Source organism: Pelodiscus sinensis, chromosome 5 (assembly GCF_052426305.1).
Source record: "Pelodiscus sinensis isolate ZL-2025 chromosome 5, ASM5242630v1, whole genome shotgun sequence".
Classification (NCBI taxonomy): domain Eukaryota; kingdom Metazoa; phylum Chordata; order Testudines; family Trionychidae; genus Pelodiscus; species Pelodiscus sinensis.
Window position 1 is genome coordinate 22,707,586 of NC_143056.1, and position 16,786 is coordinate 22,724,371.

Here is a 16,786-nt window from a genome sequence, read left to right on the forward strand (position 1 = left end):
TGACTTCTTGTTTTGTTGCCAAAGTGGGTGGCATAAGAGAGAGACTCACCACTTATTTCCAGCTCGCCCCTTCCCCCATCAAGAAGGAACTAAGCCCACGGGGTCTAGTAGAGCCAATGGGCACATTCAAGTCCTATCATGAGGAAGACAAGCTCAAGGACCATTGTAAAACTGAGAAGCAGTGTAAGGATCAGCAGGACTTGAATCAGGACTAGGTAACTGACATCCCCAAACTGCACTAGTCAGCAGCTATAACATGTCTATCTCCTGAAACCCATAAGGTGCATAGATTTTACACCACAGGAAGTTCCACCTCACGTGGGCTAACTCACAGTTGTCTTACTGATCCCTGATTGGCTCCTTGTTAATTGTATAAGCCTATGGAGCATACCAGGAAGTGTCCAGGCACCAATGTGGATCTCTAGCTAGCTGCCATGACTGAGACTCTTGACTGATGCTAGCTCTGACCCTTAGTTTCAGTTCCTGATTCCCAAAGATCCTGTCTACCTTCACCCAGGATCCTGACAAAGGCTCTCCTCTGAGCAGCCTCTCATGTTGGTGATCCAAATGGTATAGGCAGTGCTGATACCAGAATTTTAGGGAGATTGCAATTCACCCCATGTAAGCTCAATTTTGTTGGCTAGTGTGTTGTTTGGGGACGGAATCAAGCCAACAGAGCCTCTGACTTGGGTAAGATTGGGAAGTGCTGGGCATGCAGCCCCTGCTTTCCTCTCTGTGCCTAGGGAGATTAATTGCTATGCAGACAGGTGTGTGGGGGAGCTGGATTTTAATTTCCTCTTACGTTCCTATGTGACTGTATAGGGATTGGCTGTGATCTGGCCCATTGTTAAGATAAAAGTGCCAAGGACATGAAGTACAACATGTAACTTTTATCTTTAATTAACCAAATATTTTTCAATGGGGGAAAATACAGCACATCACATATACTTAGATAAGATAAAACTGTTAATGTGACTCACTAGTACAGTGTAACCTTGATCATCTGAATGTTATAGGAGACATTGAGTAAGCCGCGGCAGTCAAGGTTTTGACTAAGAGTGGAATTTTCAAGGCAATAGATGCTGGGGGGATTGACCTTGTTTTGGATTACAGGAAGTCTTGAATAAAAAAGATTTGAATTAATTGAGTCTGGATTGTGAATATTGTGTCAAAGATTGCTGAAATCAGTGCACCAAAGTCAAAAAATAATGTTCTTCAATTTATATCTTTTCAGAAGAATTCATGTTTTTAATTTAAAAGAATCCATTGTTGTAAAGCATATTCACTTTCTGTGCTTTCTTTCTGCATCTGGGGTGTCTATACTTCATTACTAATTGTTGACATAATTTCTATTTGACGTAGATTCAGTACCATCTGAATCTGTATCTCTGAATCTTGTTACACATTCCCATATTTAGCATTTTTTTCTCCAGATGAGATTCCTCAGACTGTGGTGTTGGTGGGCTTCTACCATGATCTATAGGGGGAGACCATAAAGGATAGGAAGATAGCTCATTCTCCATATGGATGCAGTCCTTTGGCCTCTTTGCTGAGACTCCTACCAAGTGTTATAGTTGTGCTGGTGGTTTCTTTCATGTATACATTTAGGGTATGTCTACACAGTAGTATTATTTCGGAATAACTGACGTTATTTCTTAATAACATGGTGTATGTCTACACAGTAAGCCATTATTTTGAAATAATGTCAAGATGGAGAACTTCTTACTCCGACTCCTGTAACCCTCATTTCATGAGGAGTAAAGGAAGTTGAAGGAAGAGTATTCTTCCTTCGACTTCCTGCTGTGTAGGAACTGCTATTTCAACTGCCATTTCAACTTCAGCTATGCAATTGACATAACTGAAGTTACGTATCTTAATTTGACTTTTGCTCTGCAGTGCAGAAATGCCCTTACTGACAAAGGCCTTCACTCAAATGGTCAATGCATGTCACTCAATAACCATGATATAGTAATGAATGTTGATGTTTACTAATGCAAGAAAATGCAAACTATGACCTAAAGATGGATTTGCTTTTGTAAACAGTGACACCAACAGTGATTTTACTATGTCTTAATACATTGTCATTTAATTAAAAGTGAAGCCAACAGGAACAGCCACACAGATTGCATAATCTTGCCATTTCATTTTTGTTAGCTATGAATGCATTTTAGTATATTTACATGTCCATTATCTATCTTCCTGTTATTGCTGCTAACACCGCTTTAAAATACTGCATTTTTATTGATGTCAAATGATAAGAAGAATTTCTCAGTGATAAAAGAATGAGTGAAGTACAATGTTATCAGATGTCTTACAATTATAAATTAGCCCCCTTAAATGAGTGATATTTTGAAGGGTTGTAAATTATTATTTTTACTGTATAGATATTATTACTGTTTGATTATTAGTTGAAGATATGGTTTTATTATTGCATACTCTGTAGTTAATAACAAATTATCTTGTTGCTGATTGGCTTGCTATTCTTTCTATTTTTTGAATGTTCCTTATTTTCAGATACCATCATTTAGGTGAAGGGCTTGATTAATTTAACCAGAGTACAAAGATACATATATTTGCAGCAGCAATCACAATTCCCCATAGATATGTATCATAAATTTGAGTTCAGCAAAATTTAATTTTGGGATCAACAGAACAGCGTGTGCATGTGTGTCTCTCTAACTACACATTCTTCAGCATGAATCAGATTTAGTTGAATCTATTTGACTATTTGACTACAGTATTTTCCATTGAAATTCTCACCAGCTTGGGGCAGCAGCAATGCATTTATGTGTGTCTGCCAAATTTCTTCTCATCCCTATTCTGCAATCTCAAACAAACTCATTTTCCTATTTTTCTTTTTCTTCTGTGTTTATATATACTTGTCCTTCATGACATAGGAGAGAATTTTGCATTTGCCTTTAGTGATCTTGGTTAAATATAAATATTGAGAGAGAGACAGAGAGGGGGAAGAGTTTTCTAAAAAGCACTGTTGCTCTTTACTTCAGAGAGTGGGACATATTCTGTCTTATATCCATGTTGCTAAGAGCAGAGTGTAGCCTTCTGTGTTTAAGGATTTGTCCATGATTTTAAAAAGTAATCTTACATGACTCCAATTTTGGGTGCTCAAATTGGGGCACTTTAAAAGTCTTGATTTTTCAGGAGTATAGGTGCTAAGCATTTTCTGAAAATCGGGACCCTTTAAAAAACCTGAGGTGTCTTGTGGCCTCTAAGGGTGTGATTAGATTACATCCCTTTTTCAAGAAAGGGATGTAAATTAGGCACGTCGATATAGCAAACGAAGCCAGGATTTAAATATCCCACACTTCATTTGCATAATGGCAGCTGCCGCTTTTTTTCGAAATGGGGCTTTTTCGAGAAAAAAACAAAAACAAAAAACCCCAACAGTTCAGACAGGAATCTTTCGAAAATAAAACACTTTTTCGAAAGATCCTGTACTCCTCATTTTTGAGGAGTCCAGGATCTTTTGAAAAGGGTTTTATTTTTGAAAGATTCCCGTCTAAACTGCCATTTTTTTCCAAAAAAGCCTCGTTTCAAAAATGCAAATGAAGCGTGGGATATTTAAATCCTGGCTTCATTTGCTATACTGACGTGCAATATTGACATGCCTAATTTACATCCCTTTTTCAAAAAAGGGATGTAGTCTAGAAACACCCTTAGAGACTAATAGATTTATTAAGGCATAAGCTTTTGTGGGTAAAACCCACTTCTTCAGATGAATTGGAGTGGAAATTACAAAGGCAGGGATATATATATTTAAGAAAAGGAGGAAGTTACTTATCAAGTGTAGAACCAGTGTTAATGAGGCTAATTTAGTCAGCATGGATGTGACTCACTCATAGCAGCTGATAAGGAGGTGTGAATACCAAGAGAGGGGAAATTGCCTTTGTAGTGAGATAACCAATCTAAATCCTTATTTAGTCCTAATTTGACTGTACTGAATTTAAAAGTAATTGCAACTCTGCTGTTTCACTTTGTAATTTTGTAGAAGGATGGCTACTTTTAAATCCATTACTGAATGTCCTGGGAGGTTAAAGTATTCTTCTGCTGGTTTTTGTATGTTACATTCCTTGATGTCTGATTTGCATCCATTTATCCTTTGGCACAGTGACTGTCTGTTTGGTCAATATACATGGCAGAGGGGGTATTGCTGGCACATGATGGCATATATCATGTTAGTGGACATGCAGATGGATGAGGCCCTGATGGTATGGCTTATGTGGTTAGGTCCTGTGATGGTGTCACTTGTATAGTTATATGGATTGAATTGGCAATGGGGTTTGTTGCAGGGATAGGTTCCTGGGCAAAGATTTCTGTGGTGTAGTGCGTGGGGCTGCTGGTGAGTATTTGTTTTATTTAGGGGGGCTGTCCGTAGGTGAGGACTGGCCTGTCTCCCAAGCTCTGTGAGAGTGAGGGATCATTTTTTCAGAATAGATTGTAAATTGTCAATGATGCACTAGAGGGGTTTTATCTGGAGGCTGTAGGTGATAACCAGTAGAGTTCAGTTGTTTTCCTTTTTGGGCTTATCCTGTAGTAGGTGACTCCTGGGTACTCATCTGGCTCTGTCAATCTGTTTCTTCCCTCCTCCAGGTGGGTATTTTAGTTTTAAGAATGCTTGATAAAGATTTTTTAGGTGTTTGTCTCTGTCTTAAAACTAAAATCTAAAATACCCACTTGGGGAAGTGACATTGCAACCTCACCTCAACTATACTGTTCACACTTAACTCTAGACGTCTTCTCAACACTGCTGCTTCTCATATTTCTTCCTTACAGTGCCTTTATGCAGGATTGTGTTCCATTGGTTCTTCCTATTTATACTATCTTGAATTTTGCCAGAGTGAATTTTCTCATGTTTCTAACATAGTGAATTAACCCATGTTTCTAATATGCATAAGTATCTGAGTTGTCCCTCTTTCATGACTGTTCACAACTCCCCCCACTTTAACACCCCCATTGGATTTCACTGAGGGCTTCTTACTCTTTCAGGTAATTGAGATGTGAAATAATATTGAATCAAACCTCAATTCCTGCAAATCTCCCCCAATTTACTGCATTATCACTTACTGGTCTTTGCTTATGGTCTGTTAGGTAGGTCTTAATTCATATGACAGTGTTTCTATCCAAGTCATTTTGAACTCATTTTCAAATAAAACTTCATAAGATATGGTATCAAGTATTTTACTAAAATCACAATACATTATATTTAGTGGAGTCCATTCATTCACTAAGAAGTCTGTACAAACAGACAACCACTTATGTCTGGCAAAATGAATTCTTTGTAGCCTTCCACTGTTTCTGGCACATGCTTTGGGTTGAAAGTGGAAGGTGACAAGGGCACTATTCTATGGTCTCTATCAACTGAAACGGTTTCTCTTTCATGTTACTGGTAAGTTACTTTCCTTCAAAGTAAAATAACTGTATTTCCCTTCCCCCTTTTATTCTTTTGATAAACTACAGTTATCTACTATGATGTGAATGATTAATTCTGTTGGAAATATAACCTTTCTCCCAAGAGAAAACCCAAATCCAACCTTATAAGATTTTTGGGCTGTGGTTTTCAGATGAGACTAATGGATTTAGGGACCCTCCTCCCATTGAATTTCAAAGCAATTTGAGCACCAAAGCTCTTTTGAAATGCCAGCCTTGCTTATAAATAATTTATTATTGTTCACAATTTCATTTTGGTAGTACCTAAGGGCCACAAGCAGGGTCTATGTCCAATTTATAGTAGGCACTGACCAACTGAGAGTAACACTGTCCTTATCCTAGAAAGCTCACAATCTAGGCTTCAATAGCTATTTACTCTTGCAATAGCTGACTAAACTGGCATGATATGGGAAGAAAAAGGTAATAATACATCTTTATAATTTGGTGCTTTCTGACAAATGCTGTCTGCTGAAATTTGAATTAGGAAAATACATTTTTTGTGTCTCATAGATAGTTATTTTTCACTGACATTAGTTCTGTTCAGAAAATAAGAGATTTTTTTTTAGCTCAGAAACATCAGAATAGCCCAGCCATTTATTAGAGATAATTTAGTAACATAACAATGGGGAAATGATTTGGTAAAACATCAGTTTGGGTATGAAAATATTTTGGATTATGGAGCTCTTGCAGTTTTACAGTATGCAAAAATTTCTAATTACACTGTTGTCCACTTAAGGACTTAAAACTAGGACTATGAGATGTTATTTGCTGCTAGTCACGTTCGTTCATGATGTATAAGTTATTGCAAAAAGTAGGGTCATGACTCCTAAACTAGCTCCTTTTGAAGTTGTATTGTCCTTCTTCTTGAGCACTTCCTGCATAGTTGTGTGGTTCAGTGGATTAACTCTTAGCAGAATTTATTCTGATTTTAATGAAAATTAAACATTGACATAATAATTCTTACATCTTCTATTGGGATATTGACTCATTGATATGAAAACAGTCCATACAGAGACTCACCTGTTTAAACATGGGTTCAGTGCCTAATATTTTTGGTAAGATAATTTAAAAATATTTTTTTAAAACAAGTTTATTCTAGATTTAAACATGAATATCAAGTGTATTGTGCAGTAATGTCTAATAACTGGAACAGAAGACTGAGAGTCAAGCAACCTGAGTCCTATTGAAACCTCTGCTATCATCTTGCACTGTCATCTTTGGCAAGTCACTAAAATTTCTCTGTGCCTCAATTCACCCATCCGCAAAGTATCAGAAAATGCTAATGTATATGACAACAGTAAATTTCAGTGAGTGGTAGACATGCCACTCAGCTTTATGAATTTCATTTTAGCCAGAAATATTCTGCAAAGTGGAAACTGGAGTGGTTCTGTTTCACAGGGTAAGATGCTAGGTGTGGGGAATTTGCACAGAAGCCAATGCCATCTTTGTATCATGGGACTTTGGTCTCTCTACCCTAAGTCAGAGCGTTGTTTTTTTGAGGATAGTTAGTTTATCTACGGTATTTATATGCCCTTCATCACTGTATTATCTGAGCACCTCACCATTTTTAATGTACTTATCCTTATAACACACAGAGAGGCTGTGTGAATTTCCCATGGTCATACCGGAAGTCTGTGGCAGAGCAAGGAATTGAGGCCAGGTCTCCTTAATCCTAGAGTAGGGCCCTGGCCACAGCATCATACAGAATGGTTAGGCAGTCATGGTGATTATTGGAAGTCTTGGGTTTGGAGTAGTACCTTCTGAGAAATTTCATTGCTACTCTACAGCCTCTGAAGATGTGGTTCCCCAGAAGTCTTGCAGAACTCATGAGTAAACAATCACGTGAGTATAATATTTATGAAACGATTATTGTTATAAAAATCTGCTCTAAGGCTCCTACCTGCTACACTGGACTGGCCATAAAAGGGTAAAAAGGGATGGAGAAATGGGATAGGTCATGTGGATTTTGCTAATTAATATTCCTCTTAGAAAATAAAACTTTTGAAACTTTCCTGGAAATGTGAATTTATGATTTACCACAAAGACCCACATGGGATGCTGCAACCTACATATCCTTACAAGTGTGGTTATTAACATGCAATTCATTCTTCATGAGTAATTTCCAGAGGAACACTTAGCCATCCAGACATACATATTATACAATAGTGTGCTGGGGAAGAAAGACACAGTTAAAGGCCAAAGATTATAAAGATTTATTACCAATATTTGGGAAAAAGTTCTGACATCAGGGGAAAAGCAAATTGAGCAACAACAGTGGAGGGGAAATAATGCATTTCACAGAAAGAGAAACTCTCTTGAAATCTGATCCAAAACCCAAAGACATCTGTGAGAATCATTCCATTGATATCAATGGGCTTCGGGTCAGGCTCTAGGAGAACAGATACACTTTATCCTCTACCTTTTCCTACTGTTCCTTCATGCATTCATACATTCCATCCTGTTTCAGCATCATTATAATTATTAGAATAAAATAATGTCCAAAAGGTTCAAACATGCTTACCTAGATGTAGGTATCCAAATCTAGGAATTTAATTAAGTGGCTTGATTTTTTTCAGAGGTGCTGACCCCCTGAAATTCCCAGCAATGTCAGCCACCTCTTTTAAATATTCTTAAATGAACTATTACTGAACTATTCTGCCCTTAACTTCTAAGACCATTTTTGCCTTCACCTTGCTAATGAGTGTATGAATCATGCAGCATTTTGATTGATCCCTTGTGCCTTGCATATCCTGTCCCAACACACTCATTTCTTGTAAACATAATAACTTGTCTAGGTTCCTTTGGTTAGATCTGCTGTAAATAGTGCTTGTTGTTTCTTTTAAGTAGCTATTAAACACTTCAGAAGCTCTTAAACCTTGCCAAAGAAAACTTGGAATAAAAATAGTGCATAAAGATGACTGGAAATGATTTTATAGGACTGTATTTGATTGTGTGAATCAAATCAAGTGGTTAAAAAAATCTGAGGGATAGCCATGTTAGTCTGTTAATTTAAAACAAGTGGCCCTGTGGCATCTTAGGGTGTGTCTAGACTATACCTCTCTGTTGACAGAGAGATGTAGATTAGGCACATCGAAATTGCTAATGAAGCTGGGATTTAAATATCCCATGCTTCATTAGCATAAACATGGCCGCCGCTTTTTTTCAAAACAGAAGGTTTTTTTAAAAAACCCCAGCAGTCTAGACACGGATCAGTCGAAAATAAACCCTTTTTTGACAGATCCTGTATTCCTCAAAAAATTAGGTTTAGAGGATCTGTCAAAAAGGGGTTTATTTTTGACAGATCCGCGTCTAGACTGCCGTTTTTTTTTAAAAACTCTATTTAAAAAAAAAAGCGGCAGCCATATTTATGCTAATGAGGCATGGGATATTTTAATCCCGGCATCATTAGCAATTTCGATGTGCTTGATTTGCATCCCTCTGTCGACAGAGGGATGCAGTCTAGACGTAGCCTATGAGACTAACCAAAATATATAGACTCATGAGCTTTCATGGGCAAAACCCATATATCTATATCTATCTATATAAAACAGCAGAAGAAGTACCTGTCAATTGTAGGATCTGTACCTGACAATTGTAGGACCTGTGTTAATGAGGCTAGTTAAGTGGGCAGAATGTATCCCATACATAGCTTTTCATATGGAAATGCAGTGTTATTGGCAGGAGAAATTGGCTTTGTAATGCACCAACCAATTAATGTCTTTGTTTAGGCCCAGGGTAACAGTGTCAAATCTGTAGCTAAATTCCACTACTGCAGTCTATCTCTGTAACTGGTTAGTGAAATTCCTTTGTAGAAGAATGGCTACTTTTAAACCCATGTGGTGTTATGTTTAGGGTTAAAATAGATTGTCCAGAATGTCAGGCAAGGCCCTTAGTGACTTATCCCTATAATCATTTTGAAATTATTCTTACATTTAGAATAAAAAATTGGTTTCCAACTGCACATCGTCGGGTTCAGATAAACTCAGTCTGCAATGATTCAAAAAATATTTTTTTTCCCACCAGATGCTAGGAAAGGTCACTTGTATTAAGATCAGATATTGGGAGAAGGGGATGCAGAAGAACAATTAGGGTAATCATAATTTCAGTTCTATTGAACCCAATTAAAATCCAATATTAAGCCTAGCACATGGTCTAAACCCAGTCTGAGGCTGCCAGGGAACATGTGTTATGGAAGGTCACCTGCAGTTTGAATATCTGTGAAATAATCATGCATGGTAAATTACATTAGGATTTATCAATATGGATCTGATACAAATCCCATTGAAGATAGTTGGGATTTTTTCTTTTGATCCTCTACCCCAGTGTTTCCCAATTTTATTTGTCCATGGAACCCTTTTAAACTCAAAAGAATTTTGTGGACCCCCTAAAAACAGTCTTATATATGGAGCTGAAAAAGTAGACCACAAATAAGTAAGGATAATAATAAACAAATGCTAAACAAAGTAATGAGATCAACATATAGTTCAATTGCACATATTTAAAAATAAAAATAACATAATATTAATTATATTTTTAAATAATAAAATGTTATTGTAGTGGAATTTTCTTGTAGAATCCTTATTTTCACTTCATGGAACCCTGGGTTCCATGGAACACCATTTGAGAAACACTGCTCTACCCTACTATATTGTATCTATGTTTGGATGGCTATGTGTTGCTCAGGAAATTCCTTTGAAATGTGATTTTGATCAGGCTCTCATTTCTTAAAGATCAGTTAAACCAAGGTTGTATATCATAGAATCATAGAATCCTAGGGCTGGAAGAGACCTCAGGAGAACATCGAGTCCAATGCCCTGCCCAAAGCAGGACCAACCCCAACTACATCGTCCCAGCCAAAGCTTTGTCAAGCTGGGACTTAAAAACCTCTGGGGATGAAGATTCCACCACCTTCCTAGGTAACCCATTCCAGTGCTTCACCACCCTGTTAGTAAAATAGTTTTTCTTAATATCCAACGTAGACCTCCCCCACTGTAACTTCACTATTGCTCCTCATTCTGTCATCTGCCACTACTAAGAACAGCTTCTCTCCATCCTCTTTGGAACTTCCCTTCAGGTAGTTAAAGGCTTCTATCAAATCTCCCCTCACTCTTCTCTTCTGTAGACTAAATAAACCCAAATCCCTCTGCCTCTCCTCATAAGTCATGTTCTCCAGCCCCCTAGTCATTTTTGGACCCTACAGGAGAATTGGTCTTACCTGATCATTTCTGTCCTTGGAGCCATCCAGCATAGCAGGCTTGTTTACATCTATGGATCAATTGGAGATTGCTAGAACTCAGCTATCAGCCTACACTTCAGGATTTGCGCTAGCAAGTTCTGCCGACACAGAGAGAAAGTATGGTAATTGAAGCACTTCCTGTTTGCGATGTCTCTATTGCAATGTATTTTGTTTACTTAACAGCAAGCCCTAATACTTGGAAGCTCTTTTAATGTTGTTGATTTGGGAAATCAAAGGGAAAAACTTACTTTTATATAAATTATTTTTTTAAACTTAACATTACAGCCACAGTTAGCATCAGGATGGTAAGGCCTTCAGAGAGAATTATGAAGCCAAGAGAAAAACATCAATGTAAACTCATTTGGACAGAAACTATCCTCTCCTATATGTTTGGAGAGCAGCTAGCACAGTAGGGACCCTGATCTTGGTTGGTGCCTTTAGGAATTGTCACATTATAATATAAACAAACAAACAAACAAACAAACCCTATTTTAAGAACCCAATCCAAAAATCAATGGAAAGATTCCCACTGAAGGATAGATAGAGACCTACCTTGCTGCAATCCTATATTGAAGAAAACACGTCACATCTGTTCTCATAAGAAACTCACAAGCCATGCAAATGTTAAGAGCAGATATAGGGTACAGCTCAGATGAATGACTCAGGCTATGTCTTGACTGCAGGCTTCTTTCAGAAGAAGCTTTTCCAGAAGAGATCTTCTGAAAAAACTTCTTCTGAAAGAGAGGATCTACACAGCAAATGCACATAAAAAAAAATCTGCTTTTTCAAAAGATAGTGTCCACACTGAATGGACACTATATCACATGTAAGCTATGATTACTATGAATGGAGTGGCCACCAAGGCACCTGTGCTTTTTCCTCTTTCCTCTTATTTTGAAAAAACTTCTTCTTCCCTGTCCTTTCAGAAAAAGGCTTCTTCCTCATAGAAAGAAGTTTACTTTTGCTGTGACTTGCTTGAAGGACAGAAGACCATTAAATGGAAACTTCCAGGCATTTGGTTGAGAAGAGTGGTTGTGGGGAGTGCAAAATAGAAGAAGCGCTATTAGTGATATGAGAACCTTTATAAACAGCCATGGCATCACTAATAATTTGTAAAGAAGAATGTGGTGCTAATGATGCAACTTTGAGGACAGTTTGGTGGGTGACAAGAAGGAGCATGTTGAACCTCTATCATGTTCATGGATGACAGGTAACTCTCCAATAAGATTATTAGTAAAACTCATGAGAACTGATGGGTTTGTGATATGCTTGGTCAAGGACTTCAAATGCAACACTTCCCTCGGTCTTCCTGGGGGTCACAAAGATAATTGAGAAGCCTTCCTCTGGAGGATTTGCTTGATTGTTCCTATATTTAATGGCCAACTGGCTGCTTTTTCATGGCTTATTGCTTTTCTAAATGCTGAGGATTAGACAAAACCTGGCATTGGGAACTAATTTAACATAATTGCCTTCCTGAAGCATTTCCAGGTACCTTCCATGAATCTGAGCACTTGTGGCTTGATTAAAGATAGTATCCTCCTTGCATCCTGGGACTACTTTTGATCTTTCACCTGTCTGAACTCTTTTGACATTGGTGCAGATTAAACTGTGTAAAACCAGAATCAGCAACTTTGTGAGGCTCATGTGATAGTCACACACTTACTCTGTTAGAGGAACCTTTTAGAGAGAAGATTTTTTCTGAACCTTCCTTCCCCCTCTGGCAAAGCTACTCGTGGGTTGGTTCCTTGCATTGGATCCATTTCATCTGTTGGACCTGTTCATGAACAAAGAGAACTTTGTTGCCTGTAGGGTTTATTTTTCTTAGTCTGAGGTTTGGAAGATAGGAGCATTCTGCCACTTCTTTATTTAGCCCCTCACTATGTGGACTACACCCTACATATTTGGAGGATGCTAGTAAGTTTTACCAATTCTCTGCTTCTTTTCATATTGGAAACCTGAACTGCCTTCTGCTTGCCAAATTAGAAGCAATTGTCTGTGTATAAAATCTGGGAGAGTAACCATTTATGCATCTGTCTCAGGCCAGAGTAACCTTATTTAGCAGTGGCTTTCTCTTTGTGTTTCATGTTTACTGCTCTTTCTGCACTCCAAGTTCCACACTCTAGAGGAACATTTAGTTGTTTTTAGAGTTATGTAATGCATACTCATCAAAGAATCTTTTGGCACGTGTTCAAAATGTGTTGACTGACCACTACAGCTACTACTTATTTAGAACTTAGCTGCTTTTATGTGATGTCTTAAAATATTTTATAATGGCAGTTTTCAGAGGGGTAGCCTTGTTATCTATTTCAGCAAAATAATGGTAGCTATTGTGATCTCCACTTGGAGATGTGGAAATTGAGTCACAAAAGGGGTAGGCCACAGAGCAGGTCAGTAGCAAGTTCCCTAGAAATGAAATCTCCTGACTGTTGTCCGCTACTTTAACCACTATTCTATGCTGCCTTCCAGGTGATGTGCCAGTCTATATAGCCCCGTAATAAGTGCAATACATTCCTCAAGTACCTGTATTGAAAAACTTTTATAGCATAAAATGCTTCATAATATCATTTTAATGATGGAAAATATGGCCATCACACAGAGATGCCCTTGTTTGACAGTTTCATCCACTTCATATACATGGCGCTGTTCTTTCAAAAGCAAGAGACAGCCCCATATTGTAGACCCTCTCGACAGGATACTAGCTCCATCTTATCATCCAATGAGTAACTGTGAATGCAGGGAATTGTTAATAGTTGTATTATTGGTACAACAAACTTAGAGCTGTGAGTGGAATACTTTGGGCTTCTCAAAGCTCTCTTCAGTTCTACATGCTATGGTCATATTCAGTTTCTGTGTGACCTTCTTGAACTCAGTGGAATTTCATCAAGAATGTATTTATCCCAACATTTTGTAATGATCTTTGGGAAATGTTTTGATACAGAGCATTGCACAGATAAAAGAACCAACATTCATAACCAGCAAAATTCCAGCGATCCCATGTTTTTTGTAAGGAAATGTCTATTTAGAGGGGTTATTGCTGGCACATTCTGATATAAAAGAACTCAAAATTGTTGACCAGCTCTTTCTGGTACTCAAGTAAAACTCATCACTGATGCCAGTGGGAGTCTTGCTTGGCTCAGAGTGAAGTAAAGGCTGCAAGATTTGGCGGTCTATTGTTTGCCTTGTGCTGCAAAAATTTAGTTAGTTTGTTTCTGGCAAGCAGCGTGAGCCGTTTTGATGGCTTTTTTATTATATTTAATTATGATGATAAACTGTGGCAGTGATTTGCAATCACATTTTGGAGCACTACAAACACAATTCTTAGGAAAAAGGGTTTTCTTTTATATTACACAACACACTGATAGAGGAGTGGGTTGTTTGAAGCAAAGTTCCTGATATATTATACTCTAAATGTCTAAGCTTTTAAAATATTATTTTTTATTCTGTGCAAATGAACTGTGATTTTTACTGTCCACAAAAGCAGTAATGGTAAGGAAATAAAAATGTTAGCACAAACTCAGAATACCACAGACCTTTCTTGTAAATTTGCCTGTGAAATCAAAGTCAAAACATGCCTTGCAGTATTAAAAATCACATTGTTCAGAGAATAGCTGGAGAATGTAGCAGGGAAAACAGTAACAATATCCCTACTACATATTTACTTTGATTTACTTAATGCTTGCTTCATTAGACAGGGCACATACTAACTTGATGTTAAGGCTACACTGAATCACTTGTGCTATACTAGAAAGTAATTTTAATACAAGTGCAATTAAAAATTGTACAAGGGTCAATGGTACAAGACTGTAAGCTCCTTGGGGAAAGGACAGCCCAGTAAGCACAGAGCAACCTATATGTCTGATCATAACCAGTAGCAACAAGGTATCATCCCCCAGTGTGTCTGATGCTTATTCATGACTAAGGATAGTCTTTTGTCATGAGAATTATGGAATCCATGATGGTTGGATATGATGGCCCTAACCAAATTTTGCTGAGAACCTTAACAGATGCAAAGTTTTTTCTGTCCACTGTTAGTATCTACCCTGATCTAATTTTTAAAATCTATTCGGTATAGTCACCACCCTATAGAAAACAATTCTCTTTTCATTATAGGATTATTCCTCTCATAATTTACACCAAAACTGATAAAAAAGTTTTATTACACACACAAACACCCTCCCCTCCCGCTCTGCCTCCAGACACACAAATATACATGACTCTTGGAATACTTTCCTTTACTTTGTGTTTCTGTAACTTTTGCCCTTTTGTACTAGGGTGCTACAGAGATCTTGGACCTCACCGAAGTCTGGTGGGAAGAGACCAATTTCCAGGATGTCTGCACCAGGAAAAAGAATGTGAGCATGTGCGGCCAGATTGCTGCGAGCCTGGTTGACAAGGACCACAACTGGATCCTTGACCAGATCCGCATGAAGGTGAAGGAGCTCTGACAGGCCTACCACAAGGCCAGGGAGCAGAGTGGATGCTCTGGGGTGGCACCGCACAGCTGCCATTACTTCGAGCAGCTGGATGCCATCCTGGGAGGGAGGGCTGGTCATCTCTGCCCTGTCATCGTGGAGTCTGTCCAGGACATGCCTGGCGTCAGCCTCCAGGCAGGGGCGGGGTCGTGGATGAAGAGGAATAGTAGTAATAGTAGGAGGAGGTGGACATCCAGGCAACCATGTCTGCCAGCCATGAGCTGCTCCTCATCCTGGAGCCAGTCCACTTTTCTCAGGATCTCTCCCAGGCCTTGGATGAATCCAGGGAAGGCAATTCAGGTGAGTTCTTTCCCTATACACATGTGAGGGTAGGTGATGGCTGCAAGGGGCTGCATGCTCTTCACTCAGCCTACTGGTCTGGGGATCACACAGGAACCCCTCACTCCTTCTCACAAGGTTCCTGGAGAGGTCTGCTTTACTTAGGCTTCTGTGGTGGGACAGCTTCCTACAATAAGCCACCACTAAGGAGTCTGGGGTCATGGAAACTGGCTCCAATTAGTGTGGATGTGCTATTTTGAAATAATTCTGACTAATTTTGATGCTTTGATATAGTGGGGACATGCTATTTTGATTTTGTTAAATCTGGAATTATGTCATTTTACTTATTTCAAAATAATTTCCTAGTGTAGACATGTCCACTTATTGCACACTTATTGCCTGGGCACTCATTAATGGATTTCAAAGTCACTGTATTTTTCAAACCAATTTCAAAAGCCAGCCCCACAGGGAAACTACAGAACTTAATTTCATTTACAAGTTTGATTCCTACAAAAGAAGTCTAAACAAAGACATTGGCTGGATGGTCCAGTACATTCCACATCCTAATGACATAAAAAACCAACCAAAGGGTACATAAAGTGGATACTAAGTATTCTTATCAGCTTCATTTAGCATGGATACCCTTTTCCCTTTGGCTATGTCTATACTGCAGCTCTCTTCTGCAAAAGTTTATGCAAATGAAGCACAGATTAGCATATTGTCATGCTTCATTTGCATAATTAATTAGGAGCCGTTTTTGTGCAAGAGACTTTTGCACAAAAAGTTGCTGTGTAGATGGCTCCTTTTTACGCAAAACCCCCCTCTTGTGCAAGAGCCGTTCTTCCTCATTTTTTCAGGAAGAACGGCTCTTGCACAAGAGGGGGTTTTTGTGCTAAAAGGAGCTGTCTGCACAGCTCCTTTTTGCACAAAAGCCTCTTCCACAAAAACGGCCCCTAATAATTATACAAATGAAGTGTAGCAATATGCTAATCCGTGCTTCATTTGCATAAGCTTTTGAGGAAGAGAGGTGCAGTATAGATGTAGCCTTTTTTTCTTCTTTTTCCCTCTCTTCCCCATATCCCCTCCCTCTGCAATTTATTTGAAAATTGGACCCCTTAAACTCAATTCACCTGAACAAGTGGGCTGCGCCCATGAAAGCTCATGATACCATCTAAATTTTTGGTTAGTCTCTAAGGTGCTGCAAGAATATTTGTTGTTTATTGCATACTAAGTTGTTCACTTTTTGGTCAGCTTCTTCTCTCCTCTTCCTCTGCTTGTATATCTCATCCTCCTGTTGCCACTTGTCATGACCTAGACTCTTTTGGGGCATGAGTTTTCTTTTTAGTGTCTATCA

The 16,786-nt window shown here is 38.5% G+C and overlaps 1 long non-coding RNA gene across 1 annotated transcript in view; it reads right to left on the minus strand.

Annotated features, from left to right (window-relative positions):
* Positions 1–16,786, minus strand: part of LOC142829075 (uncharacterized) — a 118,146-nt gene that overhangs the window by 37,822 nt on the left and 63,538 nt on the right. Inside the window, exons 3-4 of the long non-coding RNA XR_012903296.2 lie at positions 12,345–12,455; positions 10,661–10,779 (exon numbers count right to left, since the gene is read on the minus strand). This is a non-coding gene — a long non-coding RNA (uncharacterized LOC142829075). The remainder of the gene's footprint in view (positions 1–10,660; positions 10,780–12,344; positions 12,456–16,786) is intronic.